This window comes from Manacus vitellinus, unplaced genomic scaffold, assembly GCF_001715985.3.
Source record: "Manacus vitellinus isolate BGI_N305 unplaced genomic scaffold, ASM171598v3 scaffold_15_pilon, whole genome shotgun sequence".
Classification (NCBI taxonomy): Eukaryota; Metazoa; Chordata; class Aves; order Passeriformes; family Pipridae; genus Manacus; species Manacus vitellinus.
Window position 1 is genome coordinate 22,601 of NW_021939122.1, and position 21,111 is coordinate 43,711.

Here is a 21,111-nt window from a genome sequence, read left to right on the forward strand (position 1 = left end):
ATTATTAACAGGGGCATAACTCTGCCAGGTTAACTCTGGACATAAATAAATCCCTATCTACAGAAAGAGTAAGAAGAGATAATGCTCAGTAGAGGAATTGCAAGATCTAAACACCAACCGAGGCCTATTATTAACCACCATTCAAATGGAGCTGGGGTTGGGAGGGAATAGGAGGCTAATGGTTTAAACAAGGTAAATCCCACATTCCGTAAGAGAAGGGTCTTTAAATTGATACCAAAAGACAAAATGTGTATTCTTGCTCCTTTTTGGCACTTGGTTAAGAACTGGTGAAAACAGCTCTTGCCCTCTGGTTGGACGAGGGCCGAGATACCTCTACTGCAGAGTGACTGGGTGCTCAAGCACCCTGTGGGCAGGGCTGGCTGCTTCTGCGCCAAGGAGCAAGCTGTTTCTTGGAAATGTTTGTGCAATTCAGCTGTGCTGCTGCTGGAGCCAGACACTTTAAATAATATTAAAAAAAAAAGAAAAGAAAAAAAGAAAACACCCAGCCTCAGATCTCTCAGGCCGTTAGTGTATCTCAGTCAGGTTTTGCCTTCCACCAAATACTGTCAAATATCTGTTTTGTTTGGATCTGAAGGGTGGAGGGAGTTGGAGGATTGCCTTTGCTGCTGTCAGTGCTTCCTAATGATGTTTCTCGCTAGAGAAAATGAGCTTGCTTGTTTGAGAATCCAAATTCCCTGTGGGGCACAGTTAGGGAAACTGAAGATATGGGCAGGAAAATAATATCTGTTAGGGCAACATATAAACATCCATAAAGCAGAATAGCAAAACACCTACAGAGAAGGCTGTAGCTTTGCCAGCAAGCTAATTAAAGTCACTGACTAAGGAGGGAGCTGTGACAGTCGAAAAGTTAAAATAAAAATAAATCAGAAGTTTAGTCTAGCAATTATAACAGGAAATTACCGACAGAGTCAGTGCTCCTGCATTCTTTTCCTGGTTCTGTTTCCGATTTGCTGAGAAAGTTAGATAAGCGAGATTTTAAAAGTAGCTTCTAATTTGGAAAGCCTCCATTTCTAATGCCCGGCTGTACACACAGACTTCACAGACTAGCATCTTCAGTGCCCCCCTGTGCATTTGTGAGGGCAGAGCATTTCAGGGCATTGGTGTCTCTGAAGTCAACTACCAGGCCTGGAGAAACCCATAGTTACAAGCCTGCCCAAAGCAGCCATCCCTGAGAGCTTCCTGTCTGTGAATTGTGGCTGGCGCAACATATTGCGGTGGGAGTCTGAAGTTTAAATGCTCTTTATGGCTGACATAACATATTGCGGTGGGAGTGTTATGTTTAAATACTCTTTGTAAACATTTACAAGACTTCTAAGACACACTCTGTCTCCAAAGTCAGTGTTATTACTTTGGAAATAATGAACTCTGTGACCTGCACGTTTTCTGAAAGGACTGCTGCCTGGTAGGGGCAATGAAGCTGCATTCCCAGGTCTGACTGCAGGAGGAGTTTTTAAGTAGAGTGTGACTTAGAGAATCAGAAATAGCTTGCTTCTGTTCAATAACATAGCCCCAATTGAAACTGCAAATAAAGAAATCTGTGATGCCTCAGGAGGAGGGGGAAGGTCTCTCAATCATGAGAGCTTTCTTTATACAGGGTTCCTATTCAATTCCATGAGAATTTCTAAATGAAGAGAGCATGTGGCTCCTTCTTACACTGACTTGTGCTACGAGCTCCTCAGAGGCAGAACCGAATTAAGTGCCCAGAATAAGGATGTCTCCATAAATTGACATTTTCCTGCCCTACATTCATTTGCAATCTCTCATCCTTATCAAGGGACACCATGGATCAGAGGGTTACACTCTGGGTGCCTGCCAGCACTCATATAGTTGTGAAAGTCAGAATGTTTCTCATTACAGCAATCAACTTTTTTTTTCTTCTGTGCAATACTACTGCAAATACGTGTGTCCTGGTGTCAACTTCATCTTTGCAATGAGCCAGAATATTTACAGTGGCTTGTCAGACTGAGTGTTGTGAAACAAATTATTATAGATGTGATCGGATCGCTACTGATCTGATCTTTTAAAGAATATTGCTGTGCTGAGGAATAAGCATAAAAAACCCCAGAGAATGTTGTTTACTGACACTACAGAGGAGAAAAAAAAGGCCAGAGTAGGTTTGGGGTCCCCTGCTCTTCCACCCACCACATGTGGGGGAGAGCGCACTCCATGTTCCTTTGCCTCTTGCTCCCACGTGCAGGCCTGGAGGTAACACAGTGTACACCCTCTCCATCAGCCACGGGAGAGGAGTCTCAGAGCTTCTGCCAACCACCTGCTTTTGCAGCTCCCAAAACAAAAAAAAAATGCCTTCCCAGCATGATGGGTCATTTAACCTTCGTAAACTTTGTCTGGGAACCTTAAAAAAGAAAAGCTGCTTAGGCGTGACATAAAAATAAGCAACAAGGAATCCTTTGATAGGTGATCATACGACTCTGCCACTACACAGGCAAAAAAAATCTGCCATTAGGCAACAACAAACTAAACATAGTGAATACATGGACAGTATTTCAACACCTGCTAGAGACTCTGAAAAATGGCTTCATCTTTGCAGCTATCTCAGGACAACTGTATGCAACATCCTCATCTTCATATTAACATATTAATTTTTCAGGTACCTTGCTACATTTTGTTAAGTACAACACACAGTTTTAGTGAGTGAATGTATTTACAAAAAATAAACGTGGTATTTGCATAAGGTCATTGTCAACTCTACCAACTTCCCTAGATAAAAAGGCTCTCTTTAAGGGACATTTAACATTTGGACATCAAACCAGTCCATTTGAGAATCCCTTCCTGTTTCCTTCAAAAGGTAGAAATCAGTAAAACCATTTACCAAGAGCCAGAAACCAGACAAATTTAATAAAAGTTATTTTTTCCACTAATCAAAATGTCTTTCCTTCATACTCAATCCCAGTTTGTGTGCTCCCATGTGATAATCCACATACTAATGAATTGTCAATATTTAATTCTTTACAGGCTGTGCAAAGCTGAATTATTAAAAAATCTTTTTAATGTTAGGTTTCAGTGGAGAATATACTAGATTTCTTAACTAGAATTCCTAGTTAAAAAGTAGTCCTTTAGTAGTGAGCTACTCCTCCAGATTATATAGATATTACTAGCAATGTGTATGCAAGAGAGATGATCTTATAATGAAGCCAATATTAAAACTGTTGGAGAAGGTATTTAGAAATATGCCTGTGCACTATGTTCACTGCCACTAGCAAGTATTATAAGTCCTCTTGAACTTTTGAACACTTCTTACAGAAACAACTCTCAGCTTCAACATATGTACTCCTTATTAAGAGGATATGACCTTCCTGTCTACCTTCTATCTTTTGCCCAAAGCTTCCTAATTAAAAAACCCTTTACTTTTCTGCTACCCTCCCCCTCCACCTGTTTTCAGTCATTCATTGCTACTTCCCTTTGTTTTGTAGGCTCGCCCAAAAGGAGAAGGCCTGACACCATACCAGGGCAAGAAACGCTGCTTTGGTGAATATAAGTGCCCCAAATGCAAGAGAAAATGGATGAGTGGAAACTCCTGGGCTAACATGGGACAAGAATGTATCAAGTGCCACATTAACGTTTATCCTCACAAACAGGTAGGAGAAGTGCAGACCTGCTGGCAACAGGCTTGGAACTAGGAATGCTCTTGACTTTGTAAAGTGTGGGTAAGGGTTAAACAGAACTTGACATGTACTACAGCCTATCACAGCAAATGGTTTCCCAGATGAGCTGTTTGTCTCAGTCCTGGAAATCTGGAGAGGCGTCAGAGTTGCAATTTGAACATTCTTTTTTTTCAGTAAAAATACCTCAAACCCAAAATCTTTACCTGCCTTTCTTATAGAAGCAGACTGGGGGGCCTTTTAATCTGAGAGTAAAACAAGTTCACCAATAGAAATGGGCCTCCTAGTTCTTCCAATTCTCTTCATATTTATATCAATTTATTGTTTCATTCCACCGGTGTCAGCAGTTATTTCTTATGTGTACTACTTTTTTTCACCTGTTGGATTTCATCAAGGGGCTATGTCTACTTACAAAGAGCAGTGATAAAAGAGAATACAAAGATTACTCTTGCCTAAAAAATTCCTTGGTTAATAACACTAACTTGAGACAATCTCAAAGCTTACAAGGTCTCCTGTTCCTTGCCTCAGTTTAGACAGCTTGTCTAAAAAATCCAAAATCCAGGCTGAGCAATGAAGTCATTTATCACATGCATGGAACTACAGTCTTGAGGGTGAGAGAAATTACAAGATCATTGATTTATAACACAACTTGATAAATATTTACCTTGTTCTTCTAAATTCTTTCCATCATTTATGTTAATGTTCAAAGAGTCAAGAAATCATTCAAGAGGTGTCTCATGGACACTGTATAAGAGGCATTATAGCCTTGGATATGTACATTCTGTAGTAAAGAAGTTTTGCAAGTCATCAGTTGTCCAGAGTTGCCACTCATGGTAACTTATCTGCTTAGTAGTACTAAAGCCAGAGACATACTTTTGGAAGGGTTGCAGTTTACAGTGCTTCCATAAGCTGTGCTTGCCCTGGAGCTACATACATGGTGTTTTCTGGGGAATAATCACAGCATGTGCAGTGCAGGTTTCCACAGCTGAACCCCATTGCTATGTTTCCATGCCATTCCCTAAGGACACCATAACTCAAGGATGTGGAAGAGCTTTGCTCTTCTTGTCTATCCATGTGTTCCTGTCCCAACAGTAGGTATTGCAGCTATTTGAGATCTTTGGGACAAGACTGTATTTCTGCTAGGCTTCTTCATATAAATAACTTGCAGCCAGTCACTAGTGTTCTTCCCCAAAATGTGAACTTAGAACCTCAAGCTGAAAGATTTTTACATCCCAGTGTCACTGCCTCACCTCCATGTACTTCTGTTTCTCAGTGTTGCCATTGTCATCCTTCCTAGTCTTTTTCATTCTTGCAGAGGTGCTCTGTGTTGCTTCTGATTGAACATAACAGCAATAGCCTGGCAGTAAAGAGAACAGCATCAGTTCATGCAGAGCCAGCAGCAGAGGAGAGCCAACAGGCTGCAGGAGGTCTGTGCTGCTTCTTGACAGAGCCTCCTGTTTGCCAGCCCATATATGGTTTTTGTCCAAGCATCCAGTTCCACGCCAGGCTCTCTAAACATTTATCAACATTTGTGTGTGTTATTCTGCACCATTCTGGAAAATATGCTCTACCCACTCACCAGTACTCTTATACTAACAACTGTATTTTGTAAAAGCACAGTGAAAGATGTAATTACAAGTCCAGTATTTCTAGTTTGAGAGTTATAGCACAAAAAAAATCTTGTGCACATAAGATGACTTTAGTAATTTTTTTAAACAGCACAGTTACACCACCTTAACATTTTTTGCATATGTTTCCTATTTATTCTTTAGATTTTGATTATTTTGTTGGTACCTACCATAGCAGTCATCATTCATGTTTGAATTCCTATGCACTTCTAGAAGTTTTTAGCCATCACTTCCCTCTCAGTGGGTGTCCTCAGCTAATTATGTACTCCTTCTGCTTTTATTATATGGGATCAGATTATTTTCACTCTCATCTGAATCTTCCATTGGACACCTAAAGGAAACTCACTAAGAGAAGATGTTGCCTCTCCCTAGACACCACACTTCTTTTGTGCCATTTTAACTCCATAAAAAAAAGAAAAGAAATCAGTGTTGCAGTGAAAGAACAGACACTTCAGAACAGAAGTCACTGCACTATGTGATGTGATCATAGTACAGATAATCCATAAATGGATTGTTTTCCTTGGTTTAACAAAACCCTGATGAACTGGAGAAGTCTGACCTCCATTCAAGATCAGACAATATTTACTTCTAGTGAAATTAATTATTTCTACTTTCAAACAATCTTGTCAATATTGCTCTTTGCCAACATGTTGGAATTCATCATCTCCTTTTTTTTTACTCCTTGCCCTACCATTTGGTAAACCTGTAATTTTAACTTAACAGAAAAAGAGTATCTGGAATATTATTTTAAAAATAATAGTCATTTTATCAGCAGGTGAAAATCACTGCTGGTTCCTTAAAATTGAACTATCCTTTTGTCAAGTTACAAGAGCTTCCAAAACTATAAAAACTGTAAATATCTCAGCCCATGTCTAAAACAGCCAGGGGCCACATTTCCCTGGTGAGGGCATATGACAGAAAGTCTCCATTCACCATAGTATATACAGCATAAAAACTCATACCAGGTCAAGCCAACCTCCCCTGTTCCACACATGAGCCTAAGCAGTAGAGGACACATTTACAGGAAGCTGTGGATATAGACAAGACACAATAACGACCTCCAAGGGTACTTCCCATCCTCTTTTATGCCCAAGTGAGTATTTCTGCATTCCCTGAGTTTGTCACCAAGCAGATCAACCTTGGTAGAGTCTATTCAATAGCTGAAATCTAATCACCAGGCCTTGCTATGTCCCCCTGGAGAGTAGGATGCTTGTGTCCAGTTTAGGTTTAAAAAAATTGAAATCCTTACTTTAGGATGGCTCAATATTCATTGCAGTGAATTAGGAGTTTGATCTCAGTTGCCAGATCTGCCCTTTTCTCCCATCCTCATCTCCATAGCTGTATTTCATCTTCCCCAGTTTCTTTCCCAAATCTGTGGACTTCTCATTACTGTAGGGTTTGCCAGTGTCTCACAAGGGATGGTTTCGTGCCCAAGTACTCCCATGTAGCTGGCTCAGGCAATGATATCAGAGCACTGAAGGTAATATTCTCCACTCTGGGTGTCTCTGGGGTAGCCATTCTAGCACATATGCTGCCTCTGTGAATGGCTTGTGCAGCTATGCTCAAATCTTGATTTCCTATCCTTACCTTTCGTTAGTGGGTCCCTGGAGAGGAAAGCAGCCACACTTCCCTGCCACCTGCTCTTTGTTCCTGGAGGCTCATTTCACTTCAGGAAACTATCCCGTGCCAATTCCCCACAGGCAATGTCTCAGTTCAGCCCTATGCTCTTAGTCCACATGGGCTATCTGTGAGAACAAGCTTTCAGCCTCTCTGGGACAGGAAAAGTTTTCTCAGCAATTTCACAGCTGCATATATACTTTAGAGTGCTCTACAAATACAGCTCTAAATCTCAGCATTTAAGAGAGATGGTAGAGCATGTATTACAAGAAGTAACACAAGGGCATGATAGCAGAGCTGCTGCTATTCATTCACAGAGCAGAGAGTTGGGTGGCTCTCACACCTGAGCTGCAAAACTGCTCCTCATCTCAATCAAGCTTTGAATGCCTTTTTATTTTCATAACTAAATTGTTCCACTGTGTTCCTCCTTTTGCATTTTCACTGTGTCCCTCAAGAGGCAAACCTCCCCATGGGAGTGCTTACAGGAATGCACAGCACATGGGGCAAAAACCGTAAGCCTGTTGAGCTCAAGCTTTATCAAAGACCAAAAAGCTACCTTGACAAAGCTGTTCTATGGCAATTTCTAAAGTAGTTTCCTGGGTAGTTTCTTTAGCTACTCTAAGCATAAACAGGCATCTCAGATGGGACTTAAACCCACCTCTTATTTTTCCAAGGAATTTGGATTTTGTGGTTGTTTATGCTCCTTCTTACCCTGCTCCAGCAACTAAGCCAATTCTTGTAGTCATTCTCCAGCGTTCTTGGCACTCAAACAGCCCAGATGCCAAGCTCTGAATTCTCATTTTCTTCCCCTGCCTACTATAGCAGCAACATCTGCGCCTGTGGTTACTTCCTGGCTGGCCTCTTATCAAGGCTTCTTCTCCGACTTTGTGGCTGGCTCCAGTGCTGTTTGTGATGACAGCTGTTGCACTGGTGCAGAACCAGCCATCTGGTGACCGACTTGTCCTCTTGGACACTATTTTCCTCCAGCTGTCAGGAATTTACTGTTGGACTGGAAATAATTTGGTATGTAAATACATACTTCGTGATATCCAAGTTATTACTTTCATGGGCAATTCAGTGGTCCCATCACAATTCCCTTATCTGAGTGCAACCACAGCCACCTCTCTTCCCTCAGTATGGGGAGGGGGTGGGTATGATCACTCAAGCCCAATAAACTTTTCAATAGTTCCAGGCCCACAAGTATGCTCTTTTGGCCCTTTAGATTTAATAAACCCTCCCCAGCATGCCCATGCTTGTGTACTCCAGCAATGGCAATACAGTTCACCCCAGACTGCTCCTTTTCTGAACTCTAAAGAGATTTTCACTATTTACCTCATGCTGCTATCAGTCATTCCTGGCTGGCCTGTCCCAGAGGCATGCTGCTGACAGTGGCTGCTTGCTCCCTCTGAGCATCATGCCTCTGGTCTGCAGCCTCCTTACCACTGCCTCCCGGATCCATAGTGACAGCCAAGGGCCTTGTTAATGTCCCTTTTCCCCCAGGCAGATAGAAAAACAGAGGGTCTGCTGCTCAAGAATGCATGTTGCATTTAATCTTTTTTCCCCGGTGCATAATTTCTTTTATTGGACTAAAAATTTACAAATTTGTGATAGCATGTGTTTTCTAGCTATGGCTCCTTAAGACTGTTAACCTAACAATTATCCTGCTAGCTATAGTTGTAGAATCTTTTTCTATTCACATCTCTAATCTGACATTTAATCATCTCATTTGCTCCATTAAGACTTGATGTAAGTAAGTCCAGAAAATTATTTTTAGGTGTTTTCTCACATTGGGATTCTAATGTGATTCTTTATCCATCAGTGGTACAATCGAGCTATTCCATTCTACAGCAGAAAAAAATTCAATCTTCTAAATACAAACATAAGCAGGCACATTATTCCATTCTGCTTCGTAGTGGAAGCAATTTTCCTCAAGATATCCTGGTGATGTTTTCTCTGATACCTAACACTTCATAAAGGTGAGCTTTTTGTTTTGAGGGACTTAGATTTTAACTGACTTTTGGGGAATGCAGAGTTCATTCAGTACATGTAGAGCAGGACAGCAATAATTCACAATCAAAAGTTAATTTGCAGGTCAGGAATTGCTATATAAATTTAAATTTATTTCAACTTCATTCCCCTGAGGCAATAGCTTTATTCACCACCACCAAATGTTTTCCTGGTGGAGCTGCAGAAAATTATTTCCACCCTGCAACTACTAGGAGAAAATTAAAGAAAGATGCACAAAAGTGAAGAATGTAAGAATGCCATTGTGGATGCTTGCATTTCAAGAAAAAAAGGACAACAAAAATTGAACTATTAAACTCTCCATTTAATGTAAAAAAGCATACCTTTCCCCACAGGAGTATAGCAGGATTTACTGTGGTTTTACAAGCTCCATTTCACCTCTTTCTAAGGAGAGGAATTAATTTTTCAGCCAAATAGCCTGTTCCCTTCTCCACACCCTCTCCAAACGCATGGCTGAGTTCTCAGCAGCAGCACAGAGCTCCTGCAGCCTCCTCAGTCATTGCTATAATTCAGGCAATCCCCAAAGCTAATACAGAGCATGCTGCAGCCCAACCCTGCTGCACCCCTCTTGTGCCAGTGTCCACTGCTTCTGCCACACAGAGCTGATAATTGTCCAGCCTGTGCCAAGGAAGTTCAGCCTTGATGGACTCACAGCTCTTTGACTAATGCCCTACACTTTTAGCATGGTGTCAGAAAGGCTCCAAGGGTGTAAGTTCTCCACAGTTAGTAAGAGACAGATAGCAGCAGAACAAGAACGCTTGCTACTCAGGGTGATTTTGAAGGGTTCTTTTTTGCCTCACAAGAAACCCATGAAGAGAAAATGGCAAATGGAGATAAGCTGGGACTTCATGCAGAAGTTGGGTTGAAGTGTTTTTGAGGCACAGACCATGCAAGCACACCGTCAGTTTCGAAGCCTCACCAGAAATGTGGTCTGGGCTCTGCAGGGCTCTGTTCCTTCCAGCTGGCCCTTGGCAACCTGCTTTCCTGCCTTTGTAACCCCTCTCTCCCCAGCCTCTGTGTCGTAACACACTGGTAACAATAACATTTCTGAAATCAAAATGTTTTGCAGGCCAAAAAGCTGAGCTCAATCAACGCAGGGGGAAAGCAAACCACGGAGAGCTATTGTTTCTGAAAACCATCCAAAAACTCTTGGCGCTTCAAGGCATTCCCAATGTCCTTTGCACTATTTCCAGGAAAAATGATTCCCAAGGCCTTGCATATTAAAAAAGAAATCTGGCTTATATCAATAAACATGATAACTGCTGTATTTTTTCTCTTTAATCAGAACACAGCTAGCATGTAGAAGCAGTCAGAGCTGAGTCAAATAGCCTGTTTTAAGTGTAGCATTTCAAAACTCTTATTCTTTGCTGAGGAGTGTAAATTAACTCCTGGGACTCCTGAACCTGGGCTTTGACTACATTTATGTCATGCAAATTCTTCAAGAAAATTTGTGGGCTGATGTTGGTGGAGTAAGTGGTAGATAAGGCAGAAAGGCAGTTTTTCTGACCAAAAAAAACTTATTTAACTCACTGTGCTGTGATAAAAGCAGTACCTGCACCAGTGCTTGGTCTGCAAGCCTAGAAACTGGATTGCTGGTTCTGATCTCAAATCCCAACATGCTGACATCCAACAAGTCATTCAAAGCTCATTGGGGTTGCAGGAGGAGGTTAAAGGATTTGGAGGAGATAAGAAGTCCGTCTACATTCCTGACACAGGAAATCCAATTTCAATTGAAATGTAAATGAAGTTAGACTCCACATATCTGGTCCAGAACAGTATCACAGTTAAAAACATTCAATCAGAAACAAACCATTGGCAATCACCACAGAATCACTGCTATATATTGTTTTAGTATTGTTATTGCGCAACACCAGCTGTGCGATATAGTAAGAGTATTGCACTTATAATCCAATACAGTCAAGCAAGAACTTACAGACATCCCTTATTCAGGATAATAAAATACATTGTCTCATTTTAGCTACTCAGAGGGTTGAGAAACCCTTCTACTCACTAGTTTATAGCTGTTCTTGCAGTGTTACATAGCAAAAAAAAAAAAAAAGCTTTAAATGTCCCTGTTCCTATCCACAGGGTCTCAGGTAAGTGGCTTGATGAAGAACTTATAAATGAAATCTTAGATGATCAGGTGTAATTAAGGAAAAGGAAGTAAAGTATAGTCTTTAGGATTAGCAAACGTGTTAAGAGATAAGGGACCCAAATTGTATAAGCTATATTTACCCACCGCTTGCTCCAAGAATCCTATTCTGAAGATATAAGCAAGAGTCTAGTATCCCTATAAAAACAGTGAGAAGCTTATGACTAGTTTTCAGATTTCACACCACATGCTGTCTCTACCACAGTCTCATAGAACAGCCACTTCATGGGAAGGCACTGTGTGATGAAACAGTCTTTGGGGCACGTTTCATGAAAACAGATAAATTACGGGTTAGGGAATTTTGTTTTGGGAGTTTTTTCCAAGCAATTGGTGCACTTTATGAAATTCTATCTCATGTCTCTGTCACCTCTCTACCTATTACACTTTCCAATATTTCCAGATTTCCAAAAATAAAATTAACTTTATTGCAATATTCAACATGGGTATTTTATTTTCAGAATGACTGTGAAGCCTTTTACATGCCATGGAAAATGAAAGAACAAAGATCTACTAACAAAAAAACAGTTTAATTTCCTCCAACCATGTGATTTCACAAATATTATTAAAAATACATAATCAATCCATTAGTCAGGGTCAGGGCAAAGGATTATGTCACGAGGTTAGATTTTGTTTTGTTTTAGTTTGAGTTGGGGTTTTTTGATTAACAGCTTTGCAGCTGCTCTACTTCCAAAATTTCGGCCTCAAAAACATGTGACCAAGTATTGGGAAAACCCCATTTATCTATGAAGTATCTGTGCATGGACAAGACAGGTTTCTTGATATAGCAGCTAATCCCAACATTGGCAATCCCTGTTGGTATTGCTGGGTAATGGAATTCCCATGCTTGAGGTGTTAAAGCCTTTGGGACATCTCAGTTACTGAAGCTAAGAGAATAAACTCTTTTCTGTTATTGCTTTTATAAATAAAGTCCCCAATTCAGTATTTTCATAATTTGTCTACAACAAAGTTAACACCACCTTTTTGAAGAATGACATTAAGTTGTGAGGCCACTCTGAACCAATGTAGAGCTGAAGGGCTGAAAAAAACACTCCAGCCCTTCAGGAAAGAAATGTGGTAGCTTTTTAATGACTAGGAGAAAGCTCAGTTAAGAGTAAAAGTAGATTTCACATGCATAATAAAGAGTAACAGTGACAAAACCTTGGATTTAATCTCATTTCCCTCCCTCCACTGCAGAGACCCCTGGAAAAGCCGGACGGGCTGGATGTTTCAGATCAGAGCAAAGAGCATCCCCAGCATCTGTGTGAGAAGTGCAAAGTTTTGGGCTACTACTGCCGCCGTGTGCAATAAACCTTCCAAGTGGCCTCTTCCCATCCCCATCATCCTTAAAGATTCTCTGGCAGCATGCGATCCACAGCAACACAACAAATCAAGATAAAAGCTAAAATAATTGCCAATATTGCCTATCTAATAATATGCCTTACTATTAATAGAATGTAACATTTCTCCTGTGCATGTGCACACGTGCAGCAGGTATTTACGGGACTATGATTTGTATACATATATATGTAAATGTATATATATATATGTACACACACATATATAAAGTGTTATTGATGGTGTTCACAACAGAACTACAGTTACAGGTTCTGCTGATTGTTTACACAGACCCTCTATCACAGCCAGGTGAAATGAAGTACTATTCAAAAGGCAAGGTATAATATTCACAAGGAATATATGTTTTACGTATGGCTTTTGCAGAGGTTCAATAACTGTGGGGCCACTAATTCCAAGCACTCGCCCACAACATCAACATTGTTCTTATTATATGACAAGACAAAGGAAGATGAAACAAGCCACAGCATAAAAGGAGAATTATTGTTTTCCCAGTTTTAGAAAGTCTTAGAATTTTGTGCTGTTGTTTTCTTGGACTTTTTCTAGTTGTTACCATCTCTTGGGCAAGGCTTAGGCAAAATCATTTTTGCAGAACATGGCAAAAAAAGTGAATAATTGTTTGAGGGTGTGAGTTTGGTAGAAAGGGAATACCATAATGGGACCCAGAGCATTGGGAAGGATTCCAAGAGGTTTTTGGAGGAGAAGAAATTGGCTTGCTTGTGCAACAGATCCTTCTCTTGTCATATAATCCCACTGAAATGGTCCCTGTGTGCGCATGGCTTGTTCATTAGGCCACAAACAGACTAAATTTTCTATGAACAAGGGGATAAGAATACTTAAAACTGTCTCTAAAACCCTTAATTGAAAGATTAGCCAAACTTACTATTTATAGTAGTTTTAAAGCCACTTTTTGGAAATATTTTTTCCTGTTTACTACCATAGAAATTTGTTATAATACGAAACTTGTTAGCCATAGGGGTGTTTTGAGGCATGGAAAAACTGTATAACCCTCCCTCCTTCTGTCTTCCTGAAGCACCTACACAGCTGAGGAGAAACGTAGGAGTTATATTTTGTTGTCCCATTTCGGGTAGAACCTTGTGCAGGGGCATTCTGCTGCAAAGAAGGATCTCATCAGGGATTGGCAAATATGAACTGAATGTACCTCGAGACAGTATCCTCTTTGTATGTCTACAGAAGAGTACATTGGCAGAAGGACACAACAAGCAATTCATTTGTAGCATTCACTAAAAAATTACAGGGATAATGTTTGTTTGAGATTGGGGGTTCTTTTGCATCAACAATTTCTATTTTTATGAAGTTTCCTTTAGAGAGATTGATTTGTGTGAGTGATACTTAGAGAAAATAATTTAAATCCTAAACAACTTGATGTGAACTAAATTTGTTCTGAGGACTAATTCCATAATGCAAAGACAGAGGGGAGTTTATGCCAAGTGATAGCTTGTGTCCAGTCAAGCTCTTATAAAGCAAGTTGAAAACTTACTGCAAGCATTCATATAGGAAATGGGAAGCTCTTTACAAATTTGCTCTAGGGTGAAACTCTGGCCATTTCCCTGCTTTGCTATAAGCAGGGCAGAATTGCATCTGCTTATTGTGGTGGGAGTGGCACATGCATATCTTGCAAATTCATAATTAATGGGTAGGCCAGGCAACCCAGCCTACTGATCATAACATGGAGCAATGGATAAGCGTTCTGACCCCCGGCTTCTGACCACAGCTCTTCCATTAGCTCCCTGATTTTGGGCAAGTCACAAGATCTTTCTGGACCTCAGTTTCCCCAGCTGCAAAATGGGGATAATAATACTTCAGTATACCTACCTCACAGGAGAGTTGTGAGGTTTACTTAATATCTCTAAGTATTTTGGCATCACTGGATGAAAAGTGCTATGTAATGCTAAAATAGTATTAACTAAATTAATTACTTGGAAACTACTTTTGCCCAGTTGGCAATTCCGTCAACTAAAATAGCTGCAAATTACATTATTGAAAGTAACACTAATAAACAGTTTAGTTGCCTCAGTGAAGACATGCAGTTTTAGCATTTTCAAATGCAAACGCATTCTTTTGCACAGATTCACAAATTACCTTAGAGACAAATTCTCTCAACAAAGATACTAATCTGTCTATACAAATAAGAATAAGAAAATACACAAGCAAATCTAGGGGTGGATTTTCTAAGCTTGACCTCTAGGATTAATCTCAATAGTTTGTTTCAAGCATGAGTAATTTTGAAAGAGCAGCATTCTAAACCAGATCTATTTTTCCTCTTGAGCACTTAATAGTACATGAACAAAAAAAGAAAAAATAAATCATCTTGATGATTCACATCCAGCTAAAGGATGTGTAGAGAAACCCCCTTAGATGAAGATAAGGGGAAATGTTATTTTTTTTTCTCCTTGAAACTAAGATGTTGCTATCAAATGTTTTGTTCTGTATTGAAATAGTTTCCATGTTATGATAACCACTAGATCAGTAAAATAGCACAACCCTTGATATAGCTGTATCAACGTATCGCACACCACCAGGTTGGACAAAAAGCTGACTAAAGATACCATTATAAGCAAGTGCTGGTATTTTCATGACAGTGCCCTGTTAAAAATTTTTTATCCACATTCAACACTGCAAGGCAATGCCTTAAGCTTATGGATTTTTAGATTCTACTAAAAATACACGTGATCTACTTTAACACAATTAATGCCTATAGGTGTAGCATAATAACTCTTAAGAGCATAGTTACAAGAGTTCAGTATTTATATCACTGATACGTTCTTAGTCAGAAGACATATAAAGTATTTAAGTAATACTTAGCATATCTGTAATAAAGAGGAGAACAGACTTTCCCCTGCACTAACGTTGGGGAGAAGTAAATAAGGAACAGAGTGTGAGGAAGAGCAAAAGCAACACTGCCGTAGTTTGTACTGCCTAAGTCAGAGACTGTGGATCCCTCCTGGAGCGGGGTGCAGATGTGATCAGGCCTTGGGCACCCCCCTGCACAGGGCTGAAACCTCTCTCCCTGCCAAGCTGGTGCCTGGGAAAGGCAGGAGCACCAAGCTTATGCGAGGGGAGCATTCCTCTGTCCCTCCCTGCATGAGGTTTGCTCATAGGATTGCAGCACTGGGCCCGGGGCATTTGCTCCACACTCAAGTCTGTGTAGTTTGTGAGTTGCTGGAAAAATACATCTGCATAAGTCATGTATGACAGCTTATGACCTATTGGCTTTTAGCTCATGGCACAGAAGGGACATTTCTGAATTTTCTGAATTTCAAAGGGAAAAAGAATTGGTTACAAAATGTAGATCTCTTCTATTCCCTCCCTCCCTTCAAAGGTAATTCACCTATAGATGTAACTAACTTTCCAAAACTTAAAAATTCAGATTTTTGACAGGAAAAAAAAAGGAGTTGATTTCTCTTAAGTTTTTGTGAATGCTTCCTGATGTTCTCTTTAACTAGCTCTACATTTAGAACATCAGCTAGCAATCCTTGAAGGCATTTGTAGACAGTCTTAGCAGAGGTGAAGCAAGCATCAGTAAAGAACTTTAAACCAAAACAGGCCTCCCTAAATTGCATATTCTTTAGGGATGTACCTGAGAGCAGTCTGGTTCTATGCATTTATTTGGCAAACTGGATTTTTAACCTCAGATGCTTGCTGTTGACAGCGTACCAATCCATCCAGCATGCACTTTTTTTTTTTAAATTTCACCCCTTTTTAGAGATTTTTTTCAACTTTCATTTATTTCTTTAAAAAAAAAAGAAAAAAGAAAAAAGAGACAAAGAAACAAAATGACAATTTGTTTCATGAGTTGGTCAGAACATTTCACATTGAATTGTCCTTGGCATTGGCACTGCTCTGGAGAAAAGTACCAGTAATTTGAAATGTGTGTTGTAGGTTAGCTGCTTTAACTTGATGAGGCTCCAATGAAGTTGTTACAAATACTTCATTCAATGGTCATAAAGAAAAATTCCTGTAGTTTAAAGGATGGGCCCATTTTAGCCAGTTTCTACTGCTGCTACCACAGACAGCCACACAATGATGCCACACAAGCAAAGTTTGAGGCCTTTTTGTCTCAAAGTTGCTTTTTGATTTCAGATAAATACACAAGAGTATATATTATTTCTGAAAATAGGTGTATTTTGAAGTTCCCCATTATATGGGACTTAGTTTTTAAACTAAAAATGTGAAGTTACGTGTGTCTGAGAGAAGCCTTATACCTAGAAGTATTATCTACGTTTTACCTTTTTGTATAACGTGAAATTTAGATTATACATGGGTTACATACTGTGACACTCTAGTTTGGTTTTTTTTTAAAAAAAACCTACTTAAAAGATCAAAAGTTAACAGCTTCTGGAAATGTCAGACTTCCTAGATTAGTGCTCTTAGTCCTGAAGTCACGCAGAAGATTTTTTTTTTCCTAGTATGGATCCTGAGAGTTGTCTACTGAACAGTATGAAATAAATCATCAACACGTGTTTTTCAAGTTAAGTAGATTGACATATATTTTCCACTTGCCTTTGCCAACATACTTTAAAATGAGATGGAACTATCCCCATACAAAAATCATTCTTTCAGATATCACTCCGCTCCCAACTGGGCTTCAACCCCTATCTCCTTCCTATCTGCAAAACCAGTGCTGTCCACTCAGTTTGTTGTATCACTCAAGTGCTCAGAGGGCTGTTTGAGATCTTAGATATAGGGATGATGGATTGTGTTTCTAGGATGAATTTCAAAGGGACAATCGTGTGCAGTTACTAGCTATAGATGATTGATATAAATGTTTACCCCTGTATGAAGTATTTTACAGTTTTACTTGCAGATGTGTATTTATCTTGAGTTATACTTGACATAGAGTTTCTTTCAATTTTTTTTTTTAATCCTATGTGTGTATTTTGGAAACCTTTTTAGATGTTAAAATTTTTGAATGGTTACAAATATTTCTTATAATACTGAATTGTTATCTTATCTGGAAACTCTTTGCAGTAACTTTTTTGTATATATTTGAGGGCCTTTTTAAAAAAGTATTGTTTGTTTTTTGGGCAAAGTTTTTAAAATTTGGAAGCTTTCAGAAGGGCCTTTCTCTCAACTAGGATACTAACAGAGGTAAGAGTTTTCTTAAATATTTTGCAGTATTTTGCAGAACTAAGGATGTATCCTCAAGAAAATATTTATGGAAATAATTTACTTTTTTTTTTTACAATGCTTTTGTCTGTATAAAGTATGCAACAGAACTACATTAAGAAGGAAATATTGTCTACATAAAATATTATATGAAAGTTGGTACATAATTCTGACAAAAAAACCTTGCAATTCTTTAAGCCATATTGTTTTTGTTATCCTTGGATGAAAATATCAGTATTAAGTAACCAGTATATTATTCAAGTGCTTAGACTTATATGAAAATGCTTATACAGTTTATTTATGTATTTGGGGAAGGATTGCTAGAAGAGCTATCACTAGACATGTAGCAAGTGAGGAGCAAATAACAGTAAACTGTCACTTTATGGCCTTGTGAGAGACACAAAAAACACTGAAAGCACCGTAGAGACACGGCTTTCAGAAACTCCGAAGCACAAGTGTTGGGTTTCAAATGGTGGTTCTTTCCTTCCCCATAACCAGAGGGGAAGAAAGTTGGTTGGGACACTGTTTAACTTGACTTTCACAACTCTTTGCAAACTGTGAGCTCAGCTATGCAGTATCGGCTACAGCAATAATATCAATCAAAGGGTATAAGAAGAAAAAGATTGAAGTAGATTATTGTAGGGGTTTATGTTTATTTTAATTAGAACTCATAGCAATATAGAATATGCATGTGCACGTATTCAAAGCATTTTACACTTTACATTTCATGTAGTTTGATTATATTATGAAGGATTGAGTTTTTAGTTTGATATTTTACCATGCTAAAATGGGAGGTCTGCCCAACCCTGTACTGGATTCTTGTTTTCTTTAAAAGGTTATTTAGTACAGCACTCACTGCATTGTCTAATAGTGCTAAAACTAACACTATCTTATGAATTTCTTCAGCTTTAAAAAAATTAACCTAATGATTATTACATTTGTTTAGCTGTACCCACTGACCTTGTCAGATTCAGTTGGCAACTTGTGTAATTTCTTTTTCTGTAACTGTTAATAAACTTGTACAGCTAAAACAAACAAACAAAACCAATGGACAAAGGCCTCAGAGGTACCAGTTCTGCTTCAGCAATCAAGATGACAGCTTGCTCATCTGGTGACTGTGTTGCTAAAGAGACTGTAAAACCTCTGTTGTGGATTGTCCATTAAATGGCATTCCGACATGTGCCTTATTTGCTGGATAGTATACAGCTTTCTTCTAGTATTCTAGCAGTTTAATGCTGTATTAAAAGTACTGCAAAAAAATCAGCAAGTGTGGTATGGTTTTCTTGAATGTCCCTTCCTTCAACATTTTAGTACCAGCTGCACTGGGTTCCTAGTTATGGACTGGCAGCCACAGTCTGGTGCTTGCAGTGCAAACCTGCCCCGGCATAACCATGACCCAGACCATGGGGAGAGGAGTTTCTCCACTGCAGGGAGTCCCTGTGCTGCAACAAGCCTGGTCCCATCCAGGGTGAGGGCTCTTCACTGCCAGTGGGACAGCTTGGGTTAATGGTGCCAGCTCTTAGTTTTTAGCAGCCTGGTGTTGTCTAGCATTATTCTTAAGGAAAACCTTCTATAATCAAAGTACACCTGTAGCCTCTAGTTGGATAGGAAAGCTTAGGTGCCAGAAAGTTGCTATAATGAAAAATAACATTCATCATTCTTGGTGAACAGCACAAGTTGGCAAGAACTAGACCTATTGAATGCTTGTTGCTTATTAGCAATGCTCTTCTCACGTCCCTAGTCGAAGTTCAGTGACAAGCAGTTTTTCTACTGAGACTGCTAATACTGTAGCTCTTGAAAGTTAAAATAAGGGTGTCATGAAATTAACTTTGGAATTTAGGTATCCTGCCTCTAACATAAGAAATCCCCTTCATTTAAAACAAGCAGAAAATTTTTACTAGACACACCAGCACACAGTTCTTCTATGCCTGATCATCCCTCCAAACACTTCATATTTGCACCTTGAAGGTCATTTACTACACCATTTGTATCACATAGCACACCTGATTTCTGGGAAGGTTTGAGTCCTCTTCTCATTCAGTCCACATGAGAGAGAGCAAAAACACATCCACGTGTTTGTTCATGGGTATGCAATGCTGGGGGAAGAGGTTGGCAAGGAATTGTACAGTTCTGAAGCCCCGAAAACAGTGACTATTTCATCAAATGATCAAAGACATCCCCCAGCTGAGCCCCATGGAAAGGGAAAGCACATATTCAGAGCTAGTTGGTAAATTTTTGTTTGAAAAACAAAACATACTGCTGCTCACTATAAAGCTTGTCTCTAGCACTGTTCCCATAGCATACACAAGCCACAAAGCCAAGCTCAGAACTGAAATGCATCTTTCCATCAGAAGCCTTGGGGGCTCCCCCAACACCAGGGCCTCAGATTCAGCACTCAACTGAGACAAGAACAAATGCTGAGTGGAACAACTGCAAAGTCCTAGCTCCCTATTACCACATTTTCTACAATTCCTCAAAGAAATAACTTTTTCATATTTAAATCAAGAATAGATTAACACAAACAATATGGCTTAACAAAAATGGCCAAACTACTCTTCCCTCATTTTTCAATGCCAAGGGCTTTGCCTTCCTGCTCTGTGTGAATGAGGTCAAGAGACAATGCAACAACCCACTTGTAATAGAAGGGCCAAATAATTCCCACTTAAGAAAAATAATAGGGCTTTCATAACAGGAATTTCACATAACATTAATTCTTTGAAATAAAAAGCTGTTTCATTATTCTTCATGGAAAACCAATTTAAACAGCACACCAAGGTTACCATTTTTCAAGTTAGTTACATCATACCAAACCCCCAGTCTCAGATCTGATGAGTTATATTAGCAGGTATTATTAGTATATTAGCAGGTGTGCAAACTGGACCTTACATCCCAATGATGAATGACAAACTGACATAATCTGAATAACACTTGCATAATCTCACTCAGGGCTTCCATACACCAATTATTCACTGCCCTATATCACAGTCAAATGTTAAAAAGGCTCCTCCTTTCTCCACACCCCTATGAAAAAGTCTGTACACAAGAGCCATGGGCAAGAGAAGAAGGAACCTAAAACACAATGGGTTGAAGATGACAGTCGGGTCTTTCCACTAAGAACCAGAAAAACAAGAACTAAATAAATTCTTAACTGAAACATGTAGAATCCTTACTTCTGAGAAACATATAGTATGTAGTTTGTGATCCTGAAAAAACAATGCAACATTCAGCTTTGCTTTCTCTAGTAATCACCTTCTAATCTTTGGCAAGCAGATCATTTGGCAGCTCCTGTGTGGGTAACACCAGCTATCCTACCCACACCTACTCACTGAGCACACTTTTGTTTTACGGAAAGTAATGCAATTCCTCTTCCTCGCCACCTGTATCTCAAATACACTTCAGATAGCAACCAAACCCAGAAAACTGTTCACGAGACAGCCTACCAAACCTGCAAAACCTCACTCAAACAACACAGATCACACAGAATGTACCTCTCACAAACCCGTGGCAAACATCATGAGATGTTTTTAACAACTGAACGTGCCAAGAAAGACCTACCTCAGTCAAC

At 39.5% G+C, this 21,111-nt stretch overlaps 1 long non-coding RNA gene across 1 annotated transcript; it reads left to right on the top strand.

The window, feature by feature from the left end:
- Positions 1-3,450: 3,450 nt before the first annotated feature.
- LOC115307259 lies at positions 3,451-18,809 on the top strand. Its single transcript, XR_003915636.1, has 2 exons — positions 3,451-3,617; positions 12,258-18,809. It is a non-coding gene; the product is annotated as an uncharacterized LOC115307259 (long non-coding RNA).
- The last annotated feature ends 2,302 nt before the right edge of the window (positions 18,810-21,111 follow it).